Raw genomic sequence first — 17,581 nt, forward strand, 5'->3', positions numbered from 1 at the left:
AAAAAAATCATATCAAAAAATTATATATAGACCAATCATTAAACTACATATCATTACATCATACATATAAAGTGCATGCAGGATATATATCCAAACACACAGTCCTTAGAAGAGTCCACAGTTTTTCAATAAAAGTTGCAACAAAGTGCCAGTGCAGGAATGGAGACACAAAACAGTGCAAGCAATCCAAAATCGGTGTCTTCAATGTGCATTTGTGATCATCCCACCATCCGTGTTATAGAGGGCTCAATAAATGAACTCACCAGAGATAAAGCTGGTATGACCAGCAAATCAAGCTTGAATTAATATATTCCAGGGAATGGATCGGCAACCCTCAATAGCCTTGTGCTTTCATAGTATCCTCCAGGTTATAGCAAGGTTATAACCAGAATGTTATAATATAGAGAAGAAGGAGAATCGGACATTGTGTAATTCCGTAAAAATATAGATTTATTTAAATACTTTTAATGTACACTCACATTTGTTTGTGTCTAACCCAGACACTAGGGATATAGGCATGTAAACACCCTACTCAGGCTCATGCAGCAGGAGCTACGAGCGTGTGTATAGTTGTACAATCCATTGCGGTCTTCTTCCAGGGTTTCGGAAGCCCTGCCCTACTAGTTTCATCTATTGACGTCTACTCGGGGGGGGGGGGGGCAGCTAAAGGCTTAAAGAGGAGTTCCGGCCTATTTTGCAACTTTAGTGATTCCTGGTATGCTTGCTATGCTGATCAACAATTGGACATTTTCAATTTTTTTCGGGGGTCCCTTACCTTATTTTCAGGGCATTTTTGATTGTACTTCCTCCTTCTCCCCCCTCTGTGGCCACGGCTACTGACATCACTTCCGCCTTTGGATTGCATCCTGGGAGCTGTTTGTCATCACTCCCAGGAGGCTGGAATCAGGAAGAGCTCCCAGAACACTCCCGGGAATCAGGAAGGACACAGCAGATTACACTGTGGCTTCAGTTGCCCACGTCTAAGATGGCTGCGCCCAGACAGCGTTTTTAAAAGTAAGATTTTGACTAAAATCCAACACTGTACAACGTGTAAGTATGAGAATAGCGGTTCTGTAAAGGGCGATGGATTAGTATTATATTTTTAGTTAAAAAAGGTATTTGAGGCCAGAACTTCGCTTTAAATGTAAGTGAATATTATTCACCCACTGGCCAGGGATACATAGCTACATAGTTAGTCAGGTTGAAAAAAGACACAATTCCATCCAGTTCAACCAACAAAAGAAAAAAAAAAAAAACAGTATTGAAAACCCAACCATACAATCCCATATAAACAATCCTATACCCACTGTTGATCCAGAATAAGGCAAAAAACCCCAGCAAAGCATGATCCAATTTGCTACAGCAGGGGGGAAAAAAATCCTTCCGAATCCCCCGAGAGGGAATCAGATATTCCCTGGATCAACCTTCCCTAAAAAAAAAAGTTAGTACCCACTTACTGTATATTAAGTACACCCAGGAAAGAATCCAGACCTTTTTTTAAAGCAATCTAGTGAGCTAGCCAGAATTACTTCTGGAGGAAGTCTATTCCACATTTTCACAGCTCTTACGGTGAAGAAACCTTTCCGTATTTGGAGATGACATCTGTTTTCCTCTAGACGTAAAGGGTGCCCCTTGTCCTCTGTGTTGACCTTAACCACTTGCCGACCACCGCACGACTATTTACTGCGGCAGTCAGCCACTTACAGGCAAAGCGATGTAGCCCTACGTCGCTCGCCCCTGCCGCTCTGAGACGCGCTCCCGCACGTCCCTGGCCCTGCTGATGATCTGATTGGGTTCAGAACCGATCAGTCATCAGGTCCAGGCCAATGATTTTTGGCCTGGACCTGTTGATCTGTCCTGCCCAATCAGATACTTACTGTGCCTGTGAAATGTAAACACAGGCACAGAAAAGACCCACTCTCTCCTCCCAAAATCCTTTTTGGGTTCATCGAGAGGAGAGAGCGGATCTGAACTGTGAGCACTGCACCAAGCACACCCGCACACACGTAAATAGGCACATTTAACCCCTGATCGCCCCCCCCCCAGTTAACCCCTTCACCCCCTGTCACAACACACACTTTATACAGTATTTAGCATTTACCTATATACCTGTATAAGTGTGACTTGTGACCAGGTTTAGCTCTTGCGGCCATTCCTTTTAGGCTTGGGATACCCGCCACCCCCACAATAAAGATTTAACCCCCTGATTACCCCCAGTTAACCCCTCCCCCCTGTCAAATTGCACACTAATATACAGGTAATATAGTGGTTTACTGTATTTTTGTATTAGTGTGATTGTGACTTGAGTTAGCGCTAGCGAATTATTTTCTGTCCCAAGTAGGTTTAGGGTCCCCGCCACCCCCCCAATAACAATTTAACCCCCTGATCACCCCCAGTTAACCCCTACACCCCCTGTCACAATACACACTGTATACAGTATATAGCAGTTCCCTATATACCTGTATTGGTGTGACTTGTGACCTGGGTTAGCGCTTGCGGCCGTTCCTTTTAGGGTTAGGATACCCGGCACCCCCCCAATAAAGATTTAACCCCCTGATCACCCCCAGTTAACCCCTTCCCCCGTCACATTGCACACTATACACACATAATATAGTGTTTTTCTGTATCTCTGTTATAGTGTGATTGTAACTTCAGTTAGCGTTAGCGAGGGAAATTTCTGTACCAAGGAGGAGGTGGTCCCCGCCACCCCCCCAATAAAGATTTAACCCCCTGATCACCTCCAGTTAACCCCTTCATTGCCCTGTCACAGTGTCACTTTTATAGTGTACAGTTTTTTTTCTGATCACTATTATTAGTGACACAGGTGACATTAGTTAGTGTTAGCGTCAGTCTAAGATAGCGCAGATCCCCAGCGCATAGTTAGAAATATTAATTAACCCCTTGATTACCACATACACACACACACACTTCTATTACTAGAATAATGTTTGAACAGATCAATATCTGATCAGAACTATACTGGCGTCCCCATAGTTTAGGGTTCCCAAAACGCGGTGTTTGCACGATCAGCACTGATTCTTTCCAGCACCTGCGTTTAACCCCTCCGCCCAGCCCATCCCCACCCCACCGATTAAGTTTACTGGCCACCTTGCTATGAAACAGTATCTCCCCAGCAAGCGTGCCAGATACGGGGTCAAGCTGTATAAGCTGTGCGACAGGGCCACAGGCTATACAGTTAGTTTCCGGGTCTACGAGGAAAATGATAACTCTGTGGAGCCCAGTTTGGGACTTGGTGTCACCCTTATCCAGAAAGGGGTACCATTTGTACGTGGACAATTTTTACACAAGCGTGCCACTATTTAGTCACCTTCTTGAATTACAAATTGGCACATGTGGCACCGTGTGACCATATCGCTGGGGCTTCCCCCAACGGCTTGTAAATTCCCATCTTAGTAGGGGGTAGAGAGCCTGCTTGAAAACGGACAAATTTCTTGCAGTGAAGTGGAGGGATACATGGGATGTTTTCGTTCTGTTCCCCCATTACACAGACACGACGGTCCAATTTACTACGGCAACTGGCGTTATGGAGAAACCCCTCTCTGTCCACGACTACAACCTTAATATGGGAGGGCTGGACCTTAACGACCAGCTTTTGGTGCCGTATTTAGTTGCCCATAAAGCCAGACGCTGGTACAAAAAAGTGTCTGTTTATTTATTCCAATTGGCTATACTGAACGCTTATGTCCTATACAGGGCGTCAGGACAAACCGGATCCTTCCGAGAATTCCAGAAAGAGATCATCAATGCCTACCTGTACCCAGGAGGTGTTCCTGCCCAACTTTCCCTTCCAGATGCAGTGAGCTGGCTGCATGAGAGACATTTTCCACATGTCCTCCCGAGTACCCCTACCCAAAGACGCCCCCAAAGAAGATGTCGTGTCTGTAGCAGGCGCGGATTTAAGCGTGACACCCGCTATTATTGTCCCACCTGTCCTGACCAACCTGGTCTCTGCATCGGGGAATGTTTCAAGCGCTACCACACACTAGTGGAGTATTAGTGTAAGGTACAGCACGACATAGTGTAGGGCACACAAACACAGGGTCTCGAGAGATGTTCCATGGCTATCAACATTTTGAGAGACCCTGAGCTGGAAAGTTGCAGTTTAAAAAAAAAAGTGTAAAAACAGTTGTCGTGTCAGTTATTTTTAGGTTCTTCTACTCTTCCTACTGTACTTTTACTGTACTTCGTTTGTTTTTCATTCTTTTGTTAACCTGTTTCTCTTGGGCTCCGTTCACATCTAGGCGTTTTGGGGCGTTTTTGGGGCGTTTTTCTGCTCTAGGATCAGCTCTCAAAACGCCCAACAAGACAAATCCTATTCATTTCAATGCCCCCTGTTCACATCTGAGCGTTTTGAAGCTGTATACAAAACGCCCAACGCTCAAAAAAGTACATGAGCTTCTTTTTGGGCAGATTACAGGCGTTTTCCATTGATCTCTATTCAATCTAAAAACGCCTGCACAAAAATCGCGGTAAAAATCGCGGTAAAATCGCGGTAAAAAACGCCGCAAAAATCGCGGTAAAAAACGCGCGAAAAACGCTACGCTCAGGTGTGAATGTAGCCTTGCAGGTACCCGTGAGCTGCCACACTGATTTTATATATTCTGACACAAACAGCATTTGCACACAGCATATATGGATACCTCTGATGGCAGCAGCTGTGGTAGGCTGATTTCAGCACTGCAGTTAAAATACCTTTAGGTATACATGGAATATTGTCATGTATACCCGCCATTAAATCAGTGGGTTTGGCTGTTGGGCGGTTAATGGTGTGTAATACTACACAATATTCCTGTGGTGATTTCTGCTAGGTTCTCTTTTTTTGTTCAGCCCACAGGCTGCATTAAAAAAAAACAAAAAAAACTACACTATATGCCAAACAAGGACCAGCAATGTACTGGTACGTTGCTGGACTTCGAGTGGTTATACCAGGATGATGCCTGCAGATTTAGGCATCGCCTTGGTATTGTTTTTACAGCCAACCGTCGGCTTACATAAAAGCAATCCTAGCGGATAATTGGCCGCTAGACTGCTTTTACATGCAGTGGGAGTGGACTCCACCCCCCCCCCCTCCCGCCGCCTTCTGTGGTTTTTCTCGGGCTCTCCTGTCCCACCGGTTAACCCGAGAGTGCAGCCGGTGGTTCAATTTCTAACCATAGAGCTGATTGGAGATGAGAATGGCTCCAATCATCTCTATGGCCTAAGATACTGGAGGCTACGAGGGTTTCATGACTTCTGTTTCGCCAGAAATAAACAGCGCCATTGGGAAATTAGGAAAGCATCTTATCACACCAATTTTGGTGTGGTAAGATGCATACTGTCAGAGGAGAGATCTAGAGTCTAAAAGACCCCAATTTTTTTTAAAAAAAGAGTACCTGTCACTACAGATTGCTATCATAGGGGATATTTAAATTGACTGTGATAACAATAAAAATGATTTAAAAAAAAAAAAAATGAAAGGAAAGGAAAGGTGTCAAAATAACATTAAAAAGCAAAGAAAATAAATAAAACAAAATCAAGCCCCCCCCCTCCCCCCAGGCTTGCGCGCAAAGGCGCACGCAGGCGTTGGTCTAGTGTCATATGTAAACCACAATTGCAGAATGCATGTGAGGTATCGCCGCAAACGCCAGGTCGAGGGCAGTAATTCTTGCAGTAGACCTCCTCTGTAAGTCTAAAGTGGTAACCTGTAAAGACTTTTAAAGGCTTTTGAAAATGTACATAGTTTGTTGCCGCTGCACAGGCGTGCGCAATTTTTAAAGCATGTCATGTTTGGTATCTATGTACTCGGCCTCATATCATCTTTTAATTTTTTACCAAACAATTTGGAATTATATAGTGTATTTGTGCATTAAATTTTAAAAACATGTATTTTTTTCGCAGAAATTGCGTATGGAAAATCTGTGCGCAAATACCGTGTGACAAAAAAATTTGCAACATCCACCATTTTATTCTATAGGGCCTCTGCTTTAAAAAAATATATAATGTTTGGGGGTTCAAAGTAATTTTTATTTTTCCATGTAAACAAGTGGTTAGAAGAGTGGATGATGTGTGGCTAAGATTGAGCATAAAATGCCGGGACAGTTCAAACACCCCCCAAACGACCCCTTTTTGAAAAGTAGACACCCAAAGCTATTTGCTGAGAGGCATATTGAGTCCATGGAGTATTTTATATTTTGCCCTGAGTTTCGGTAAGTTCACAATTTGTTTTTTTTTACACAAAGTTGTCAGTAAATGATATAATGCTCACGCATGCCATGGGTATATGTGAAATCACACCCCAAAATACATTATGCTGCTTCTCCTGAGTACATGGATACCCCATGTGTGAGACTTTATGGCAGTCTAGCCTTGTACAGGACCCCGAGAATCAATCCCCACCTTCAGGCTTTCGAAGGGCGTAAATTGTTGATTTCGCTCCTTACTACCTATCACACTTTTGAAGGCCATGAAATGTCAAGATGGCACAAAACCCCCACAAATGACCCCATTTTGCAAAGTAGACACTGCAAGCTATTTTCTGAGAGGCATGGTGAGTATTTTGCAGCTCTCATTTTTTTGGAAAATAAAAAAAAAAAAAAAACAGGGAAATGCATTTTTTTCCTCTTTTTTTAATTTCCAAAACTTTATGACAAAAAAGTGAGATCTGCAAAACACTCATCATGCCTCTCTGAAAATAGCTTAGGGTGTCTTCTTTCCGAAAAGGGGTCATTTGGGAGGGGGGGGGGGAGGTTGTGCTGTCTTGGCATTTCATGGACTCCAAAACTGTGATATGTAGTCAGGAGTGAAATCAACAATTTACGCCCTTGGAAAGCCTGAAAGTGGTGATTAATTTTCGGGGTCCTGTACTCGGCTAGACTGCAAAAAAGTCTCACACATGTGGTATCCCTGTAATAGAGCTTTCTTTTGGTGGTATTTGGTTTGGGTACAGCATTGTATGACCGTGTTATTGTCAGTTAAAGTCACGCAGTGCCAAGTTGAAAAAAGGGGCCTGGTCTTTGAGCAGCCAAATCCTCCGGGGCTTAAGTGGTTAATTTTGCGATTCGGCACTGCATTACTTTAATGGTCAATTGCGCGGTAGTCCAACCCTGTAATAAAATTGATGTTCTTTTTTTCCCACAAATAGAGTTTTCTTTTGGTGGTGTTTGATCACCTCTGCAATTTTTATTTTTTGCGCTATAAACAAAAAAAGAGCGACAATTCTGAAAAAAAAAAATATATATTTTTCACATTCTACTATATGACGACATTCCCAAAAAAAATCAAAATTTTTTAACATTTTAGTCCAACTTGTTTTCAGCTACATATTTTTGTTAAAAAAAATCCTAATAAGCGTATTTTGATTGGTTTGCGCAAAAGTTATTGCGCCTACTAACTACGGGAAAGAGTTATGTCATTTTTATTGTTTTTTTTTACTAGTAATGGCGGCGATCTGTGATGTTTTGCCGGAGTGCGACATTGCGGACAGATCGGACCCCTAACCGACATTTTTTACACTTTTGGGAGGACCAGTGACATTACTACAGTAATCAGCGCTAAAAATATGTATTGTTACTGTAATAATGACACTGGCAGGGAAGGGGTAACTCTGTGGGTGATTAAGGTGTTAAATGTGAGCCTAGGGGAGTGATTCTAACTGTGGGGGGCGTGACTTGTGAAATGACCATAGAAATGTGATCCTATATAGAATGGTGATCATTCCAGGGGAAAAAACGGTCAGCTGTGTTTACAACATCCAACCGTCCTTCTCTCAGCGGTGAAGCCTCCTGTATAGCTACGTTGGTTTGCCCAGGAGCGGCTGCCTGCTGCAGTATAACTGCAGCGGGCGGTCGTAAAGCAGTTAAAAACCACCCCAAAACATGCCAAACCCCCCCTACTGATCCACCAATAACCTCAATGACCCGCCACACAGGAGCGATCTCAGACGGGAACACTCGCTGACCGATGGTGTCCTGAGCCGTCGTCCACTATATAAAGGAAGGGGCGGGGATAGTGGTGATTGTGACGGAACCGTCCCACACTCCACTTCAGTGCTTCCGTCAGTATACTGCTTCCTCCAGTCTGAACACAGATATCAGATATTACAGCCACATATTGCAACCAAGAACTAGATGGGATACGTTTAGCTGCAAAACTGGAACTGTTTATTGAACAAGAATACATGCTTTTTATACACTACACACTCAGTTATATTTTTATATACAGTTGTGTTTGCATACAATAATAAGATCAGCCTTACCAAACACTCTAAACATGAAGCTAATTAGCAGCCTGGATAATCAGGGATCTTATTCCGGTTCAGACTTGCCGGCATCGAGCTCACGGAATACAATACACATTATTACAAGTGTAAACACATCCCCAATAGTTTGCTAGCAGACAATAGGTGTGTTAATTAGCACAATTAACAATACAAACAGTGATCTCCCCCCTCCTCAGACTAGTAGGCAACAGACTATAACAGGAGACTGTAACGGAACAGGGCACCCCAGACCGGGTACCTCCATTGACAGATGCTCCTAATGCTTCCCGAGGGCTCCAAGCACTCCACCAGACACCGTATGCACTTCAGACTCCACGAAACGCAGCTTGGTTAGGGTCTCGCAATCTCCTACCCACCCTGGACCTACGACAAGGCTCCAGGTTCCTGTGGGTGAACCTCTCTTTCCCCAGAGAGTGCAGCACGAACAAGCTCTTACACAAGCTCTTACAAGAGCTCAGTGATTCTCTAATGGAGTATGGAAGACCATAGCAATCCCTTGCAGCAGATTCCCCCAATAAGAGACAAAACTCTAGATTGAGGGTGAAGAACTGAAAAAAAACTTTATTGAACAAGACTTATATACAGAATTTGGAACATCCCGCCCCCAACAACCACTTTCCTATTGGTCAATTGTAAAGTACCTGCAGTTCCCCTTCAGGTCCTCCTTAGCCATGCAAATGAGGAATTGAAAATGAGTCAGCAGTGATTGGTCAGATAGCTTGACCAGAAGGACTGCCATGTGCAAGGAGACAGAAGCCCCCAGGGGGCAATCAATGTACACAATAGCCAGACACAGAACAATGGGAGGTCATTAGCACTTACAATAAGACAGGGCAATCCACATTCCCAATACACAAACAAAAGGAAAACCTTGCTGACATTGAAAGATATGTAATATACACAGCATTTAGGAATTACAGATTTCATGGCAAATGGGAATAAATCTTAATATTTCTATATGGAGATATTGCTGGCAAATATGAAGCAATCCAAACCATTACTTACCTGTCTTTAAATTCCAGTGATGGTGAATACCGTCACAGAGACCTACTTACAAAAAACACATTATGGCAGGGGACCCCAGTGGTTTGAGTGGATTACATTACCATCTAAAGTCATTGCTAGTTTGAGGCATAGAGGCCCCAAATATGGAACCTCCAGTTCCCAGAGTCTGTGTGTTTTGGGGAGACATGAACATGAAACAGAAACAAGACCACTCCACCGATCCCCCAGGCATACACCTTCCAAAAAGCAGTGTTCATGTAAATGCCAGGGCCCATAGTCATTGGGTAAGAGCCCATGTCCCAGCTAGGTCTGTCACAGTGACATTATTGCCCATGTAAAGCTACCCCAGTGAAGGCCACTTAAAGATAGTGAACCCCAATGGTTGCCCTGACCCTGCAAATCTTCCAACCCCTCTGACACACTGGGTTCAGACATTTCTTACTGTACCCCAATTATGGCCCTGACCCTGCAAGTCTCCCGACCCTCTGACACACTGGGTTCAGACATTTCTTACTGTACCCCAATGGTGGCTCTGACCCTGCAAGTCTCCCGATCCCTCTGACACCCTGGGTTAAGACATTTCTTACTGTACCCCAATAGTTGTCCTAACCCTGCAAGTCTCCCGACCCCTCTGACACCCTGGGTTCAGACATTTCATACTGTACCCCAATGGTTGCCCTGACTCTGCAAGTCCCCCGACCCCTCTGATACATTGGGTTCAGACATTTCTTACTGTACCCCAATGGTTGTCCTAACCCTGCAAGTCCCCTGACCCCTCTGACACCCTGGGTTCAGACATTTCTTACTGTAACCCAATGGTTGCCCTGACCCTGCAAGTCCCCTGACCTCTCTGACACCCTGGGTTCAGACATTTCTTACTGTATTCCAATGGTGGTCCTGACCCTGCAAGTCTCCCGACCTTTCTGACACTCTGGGTTTGGACATTTCTTACTGTACCCCAATGGCTGCCCTGAGCCTGCAAGTCTCCCAACCCCTCTGACACCCTGGGTTCAGACATTTCTTACTGTAGCCCAATGGTTGGCCTGACCCTGCACATCTTCCAACTTCTCTGACACCCTGGATTCAGACATTTCTTACTGTAGCCCAATGGTTGTCCTAACCCTGCAAGTCCCCCAACCCCTCTTACACCCCAGGTTCAGATATTTCTTACCCTACCCCAATGGTGGCCCTGACCCTGCAAGTTTCCCGACCTGACACCCTGGGTTCAGACATTTCTTACTGTACCCTAATAGTTGCCCTTACCTTGCAAGTCTCCCAACCCCTCTGACACCCTGGGTTCAGACATTTTTTACAGTACGCCAATGGTTGCCCTGACCCTGCAAGTCTCCTGACCCTCTTGTCACCCTGGGTTCAGACATTTCTTACTGTACCCCAATGGTGGCCCTGACCCTGCAAGTCTCCAGACCTCTCTGCCACCCTGGGTTCAAACATTTCTTACTATACCTCAAAGGTTGCCCTGACCCTGCAAGTCTCCCAACCCCTCTTACACACTGGGTTCATACATTTCTTACAGTACCCCAATGATTGCCCTGACCCTGCAAGTCTCGTGACCCCTCTGTTATCCTGGGTTCAGACATTTCTTACTGTACCCCCTAGTTGTCCTGACCCTACAAGTCTCCCGACCCCTCTGACACCCTGGGTTCAGACTTTTCTTATTGTACCCTTGTTGTGCGTTACACATTCAAGAATATTATTCTGAATGAAGTATGAGTTCTTTTTAATCGATTAATTTCTTTTTAACAGCATATACCAATCTTAGTGAACACAGACTACAGTAGGGAATATATATATATTTATTCATAAGACATGTATTCACAATAAATATATATGGGTGACACAAAAATATAATCTCACATAAAATACAAACTTAATGATAACACTAGTTGAATCAATTTGGCTCAGCAATACAAATCAAAGGACATGATTACTTTTTCCCCAGAAGGAGTAAAAAACCATATATCAAGAGTTCTATATATCAGACAAAGTTGTCTGCGAATTGCGTAGCCAACAGTCACTCCGCTGCAGTTGGAGTGAGAACAGACTATGCAAAACGTGAGACTAATTCACTAATATAGAGCTAAACCAAGAATGGAAAAATTTTATAAAAACAAAAATAATGTTTAGAGAAAAATCTACAATGGCTGTTACAACTGGGAAAGTAATCTAAATATCCTGAGGATACGATTATAGCATACAAGGAAACAAAAATCAAAGAATCAATAATGCATAATTACCATTTCAAAATGGCAGCTGGCTCAAAATGATTGTTTACCAGAGTCCTAAGATGGCTGCCTTTCCCAAAATGGTGGCTGGTTAGGGAGGAGCTTGCGTCCTTAAAGTTTTTCAGAGTGTCAGGCGTAAAATGAAGGTGAAGTAAGATGGAGTATGATGAGTGTGTATGGGTGGATGTGTGTGTCTCTATGTCTCGTCTGGGTTCCTTTATATATTGTATTGAACAAAAAGGCCATAAAAATTACAATGAGCGGAAACCAGAAGGTGGAACTTCTTCCCATTGGTTGGGGTAAATAACCATTAACTGGTTAATTAATTATGCAATACCTCTACTAACCACCATGTATGTCAGGAAGCAAATATATGTGATAGAAGTCACTACATTAATTTATAGTAATAAAAAAAAAAAAATGAGAATCTGTCCATATTCTCATGGTGCCGGCATGGCCATCTGATATTTCTGTAATATCTCTTAGAAAGGTTCAGTTCTGGTAACGCCGTTTAATGAGCATACATACTAATACCATATATATATATATATATATATATATATATATATATATATATATCTTAATTAAGAATACGTGACTTACTTATAGATTATCTAAATTAATACACAATAACCTGGGATTATAATTGTTTGACACACGTGATGTATTCAATCAGAAGGTTATCTACTAGAGAATTATTATGTTAGTAAATAATATAATCATGACATGGTCTGGGATCTACAATATGAAATAATCTAATTTAATCATCAGCTACTATCTAACTGATATAATCTTCAATGGAGGATTGTCCATATAACCATCATTTCCACATCCCCTCTTGGTATATGATGGAACAAGGAGGTTGTAGATGCTTATGATTATATTAAATTCATTTAAACATACAGTTTTAATAGGTCTAAGTTGATGACCAGAAAATGAACCAGAAACTTTCTTCCCATGACTCCTCTGTTGTTTATTTTTCCATAGTTGATACAATGGTGTGTTAGTTAGGTAATCCATGATACAGCTGTCCTTGGGGAACCGGTTAGGATCTGCTACTGTATGGAAAATACCTCATGGCCAGGACACAATGTTTTATGGCTTCTTCAAATATATTCTCTTTTCAAGACCATAGACTATAGTCGTTATCTCCAGGGTTAGTCAACAACGGCTTACCACTTTTCAACAACGAACAATGGAAACTACAAACCGGAGCCTTTTATTGAGTTTCTAGTGAAGGCCATGAATTGAACTTTGTCTCTGGGGTCATGCAGTTCATAATTCTTCACATGCAATATGAAAAATATGCCTATTTCTTACAATAGTCCTGACAACCCATACCCTGATCATTGGTATTTTTAGATATTTATTGCTGGGTGGACTTTATATAATCTCTGTGCGCCAGTATCTCCTTTCTCCATTAGCAGAAACACAGGATCTCCATCTTCCCTACTAACAGAACGGCGATCTACCTTGTTTATATTGGCGGACAACTGTTCTGCCTCTCTCGAGAATGATTGCCGGGTACCAACAAACACCGCATCTGCTGGACCCACTGATTGGCTCCTGCTGTGTCCAGCGGAAGATGGGCGCCGGCGGTGCATGTGCACGCCACAAACCCAAAAAAGCAGATGATGTACAGGTACGTGATTCTGTGCTGAACGGCCGCCCTACTGCAGTACATGTATGTGGGATGGTCAGAGAAAAAAGTCTCCCTGATAAAGAGACTATGACCTGGTGGATTGCATGCAGAACTCCTGTGCCCAGCTGAGGACATTTAGGACCTCCTGTGCCCAGCTGAGGACATTTAGGACCTCCTGTGCCCAGCTGAGGACATTTAGGGCCTCCTGTGCCCAGCTGAGGACATTTAGGGCCTCCTGTGCCCAGCTGAGGACATTTAGGGCCTCCTGTGCCCAGTTGAGGACATTTAGGGCCTCCTGTGCCCAGCTGAGGACATTTAGGGCCCTAGGATTGAAGATGTGGTGGATGTCTCCTTTTGGTTTGGGAACTGTGATAAGAGTAGAACTCCTGGAACTGTTCTGGCCCCAGACCCAGAAATGCAGATGACGTACAGGTACGTGATTTCAGTCCAGAACGGCCCGCCCTGCCACAGTACACGTATGTGAACATGAAAACGGAGCCTCTAATATAAGTGTTAATTTTTTTTACGTTTGAAACGTACATAAGGAGTGAAACATTTCCCGCACTCTGAACATGAAATAGGACGCTCGCCCGTATGAACTTTCTGGTTTCTAAGAAATAAACATTTGTTTGGAAAACATTTCCCGCACTCGTAACATTAAAAAGGGCGCTCACCTGGGTGTAAGTAGGTTCTTTCTTAGTTAAACATTTCCCACACTCTGCACAAGATTAGAGAGGCTGGCCTCTATGAACTTTCTTGTGTCTAACAGGTGTGTCTAACAGGTAAACGTTTGAGCGCAAAACATTTTCCACACTCTGAACATGAATAGGGAGGCTCACCTGTGTGGATTCTCTGATGGCTAAAAAAGTTTCCTTTATTATTAAAAATTTCCCGCACTCTGAATATTAACAGGGAAGCTCTCCCCTGTGGATTCTCTGATGGCGAAGAAGGTGTCCTTTATGATTAAAACATTTCCCACACTCTGAACATGAATAGGGACGCTCACCTGTGTGTATTCTCTGATGGCTAAGAAGGTTTCTTTTATCATTAAAACATTTTCCGCACTCTGAACATGAATAGGGACACTCACCTGTGTGTATTCTCTGATGCTTAAGAAGGTTTCTTTTATCATTAAAACATTTTCCGCACTCTGAACATAAATAGGGATGCTCACCTGTGTGTATTCTCTGATGGCTAAGAAGTTGTCCTTTACGAATAAAACATTTCCCGCACTCTAAACATAAATAGGGACGCTCACCTGTGTGTATTCTCTGATGGCTAAGAAGGTTTCTTTTATCATTAAAACATTTCCCACACTCTGAACATGAATAGGTGCGCTCCCCTGTGTGTATTCTCTGGTGCCTAAGAAGGTATCCTTTTTGACTAAAACATTTACCGCACTCTGAACATGAATAGGGACACTCACCTGTGTGTATTCTCTGATGCCTAAGAAGGTTTATTTTATCATTAAAAGTTTTCCCGCACTCTGAACATGAATATGGATGCTCACCTGTGTGTATTCTCTGATGGATAAGAAGGTGTCCTTTACGAATAAAACATTTCCCGCACTCTGAACAAGAATAGGGACGCTCACCTGTGTGTATTCTCTGATGGCTAAGAAGGTTTCTTTTATCATTAAAACATTTCCCACACTCTGAACATGAATAGGGAAGCTCACCTGTGTGTGTTCTCTGATGACTAAGAAGGTATCCTTTACAAATAAAACATTTCCCGCACTCTAAACATGAATATGGAAGGTCACCTGTATGTATTCTCTGATGGCTAAGAAGACTTCCTTTCTGAGTGAAACATTTCCCGCACTCTGAACATGAATAGGAAAGGTCACCTGTGTGTATTCTGTGATGGAGAAAAAGGGTTCTTTTCTGTTTAAAACATTTCCCACACTCTGAACATGAATAGGTGCGCTCCCCTGTGTGTATTTTCTGGTGCCTAAGAAGGTATCCTTTTTGACTAAAACATTTACCGCACTCTGAACATGAAAAGGGACGCTCCCCTGTGTGTATTCTCTGATGGCTAAGAAGGCTTCCTTTCTGTTTAAAACATTTTCCGCACTCTGAACATGACAATGAATTCTCTCCTGTATGGTATAAAGAAGATTCCCCGAGATGAGATGGTTTCCCGCACCCGTCGGCACTGTCAGATATTAGAGGACTATGTGAAGTATCAGGAGATTCCAATGATCTCCTCCAATGGTGAGGTCTGTCATGTATATTATGAGGAACGGGATTTACTTCTGGAGAAGATGCCATGTCATTATCTTCTGTAGTCACATCTTCCTCCGATGTCCTTCTATTCCCACCACAGAGTCCGTCTGTCAGAAGACAAGAAAAATTACCAAGAGTTTTCCACACTCATATACACTGCTCAACACTTTATAATCACAGTATAGCATCAAGTCAGGGAAACTCCTGGGATATTCATCTGGTCAGTCAAGTAGCAGAGGGGGTTGTTACCAACAGGTGCAGTAGATGGGCAACAATGAGACGACCTCCAAAACAGGAATGGTTTTACAGGTGGAGGCCACTGACGTTTTCCTACTCATCTTTTCTGAGTGTTTTTTTTCTTTTAAATCAGAAAAAGTTTTATTATAAAGAAAGAAAAGTCCATTCCATTCGGTACACAATATTTCCGCTTTGTACAGTCATAGGACACAGCGATCGTAACCTTCATATATAGTCAATCCTGCATGTTTCCATTCGCCAGCTCCACTGACTCCACCCACTCCCCCAACATCTCACTGACTCCACCCACTCCCCCAACATCTCACTGACTCCACCCACTCCCCCAACATCTCCTTGGCCTGCGCCTTATCCCGTTCCCTCCTGTTTATTCATTCCTAGGACTCAGCTTTTTTTTTTTTTTTTAATTATTATTTTTATTGATTTTTAAACATAGAAGTAAAAATAACACAAAAATACAGACAAGAAACAAACAAGGCAACTAAAACAACTCCCCACCCCCCCCCCCAACCTCAGTGCAATGCTCATGTACTACAATACTTATAGGAAAATGCAAAAGGAGAACCTCTCAGGAGAACCTCAACGTGGCAGTGTCTCCCCCACATAGACTCTCACCCAGGTCCATACCCCAACCTCCCCCACCCTCTCACCACTGCTTGTTGTCTGCTAGGCATAGACTTCATTTGTTACCTCCCTAAGTTTTAGGGGACCTCAACTCACCCCTCTAAGGTGACCGTCACCTTCACCGGTGGCAGACCACAATCACCTCCTAGAAGAGTAGATGCCCTCTCAGTCTAACCCTGCCATATAACACATCCTCTATTCAGGTATGTGGCTTTGTAAAACGGCAGCATCGTGTTCACTGGTGACTTCCAATACTCCACCGATGGCGCTTTGGTCTTCCCCCAATGCAGAAGAATAGCCTTGCGCGCATAGAACAGAGTAACCGACAATAAAATTCTTTGTGCTCCAAGAGGTGCCATCTCCTCAACCAAACCCAGCAAACACACTGTCAGCGTCAAAGGTACCCTCAATGTGGTCCTAGGACTTTGAAGTGTTAATTCTTGTAGACCAAGGCCAGGGGTATCCAACCACATGTCCCACAACTTTTCAAATTCACCTGAACATCCACGTCTTTTAAAAGATGTAGCACCCTCCTAGTCAGGTGCTAGAAAGGGAGTATAGTTTTGGTTCTGTCTGCCTATCAGAGGAGCAGCAGGTAAATTCTATATTGCACTCTGCTTATCAGGGAGAATGATCTGTGAGTAAGGTCTGCTCAGTGTGCCCAGTGTGCGATTCATCTGGTCTAAGGGAGTGTCCCCAGCTGGTCCAATGAGGAGGCACATTGGATACTGGAGGAAACCTGGCCAATGACACACAGGCTTTTGATACAGCCCCAGAGATTGGCACAGATGGGTTGTCTCGGTGCATTGTGGGGCAGGGTATAAAAATCCACGGGCACATGAGGTAGAGGTCTTTTGGCGGGAAGAAAAGTCCCAGAAGGAGGGTGGTGGCACTGCCTCCTTTTCTGCAGCAGTGTGTGATGGTCACAGGCAGTCGCCCTGGTGAGCCAGTGGTGTGAGGCTGAACCCAGAGGTCCAGGAGAGCTGACTGGAGGAGTTGGGCACTGTGAGAATCTGGAAAAACAGTATCGCGAGTACAGAGGATCTTGCCCAGGGTTCTTGCCAGGAAGGGGACCACTCCGTAGTGTGTAGTCAGTGGACGAGTGTCAGCAAGTGCATAGAAAGGGGGTACTGGTTGAGTACCCTGAAGAGAAACACAAATAGGAACACTTACCTGAGCTTCATTTAAGTGGCAGAATGAAGTAGCGGCCTTGCCCCGTTCTCAAACTAGAAGTCCTCTGAATTGTGAATTGTTCAACTCATCCCTTCTCCTATCCCAATATGAAATAAAACCACAAAAACAACTACCC

General features: G+C 43.5%; 2 protein-coding genes across 2 annotated transcripts in view; one reads left to right on the forward strand and one right to left on the reverse strand.

Moving 5' to 3' along the window:
* The window catches only part of LOC309550279 (uncharacterized protein), a gene marked incomplete at both ends in the record, with an annotated part of 314,622 nt that overhangs the window by 189,069 nt on the left and 107,972 nt on the right, over positions 1–17,581 (forward strand).
* LOC309549955 (gastrula zinc finger protein XlCGF66.1-like) overlaps positions 1–17,581 on the reverse strand; it is a gene marked incomplete at its 3' end in the record, with an annotated part of 263,031 nt that overhangs the window by 36,108 nt on the left and 209,342 nt on the right. The gene's annotated exons all lie outside the window — the stretch shown is intronic.

Source organism: Pelophylax lessonae (genome assembly GCF_965119305.1).
Source record: "Pelophylax lessonae genome assembly, chromosome: 3".
NCBI lineage: Eukaryota > Metazoa > Chordata > Amphibia > Anura > Ranidae > Pelophylax > Pelophylax lessonae.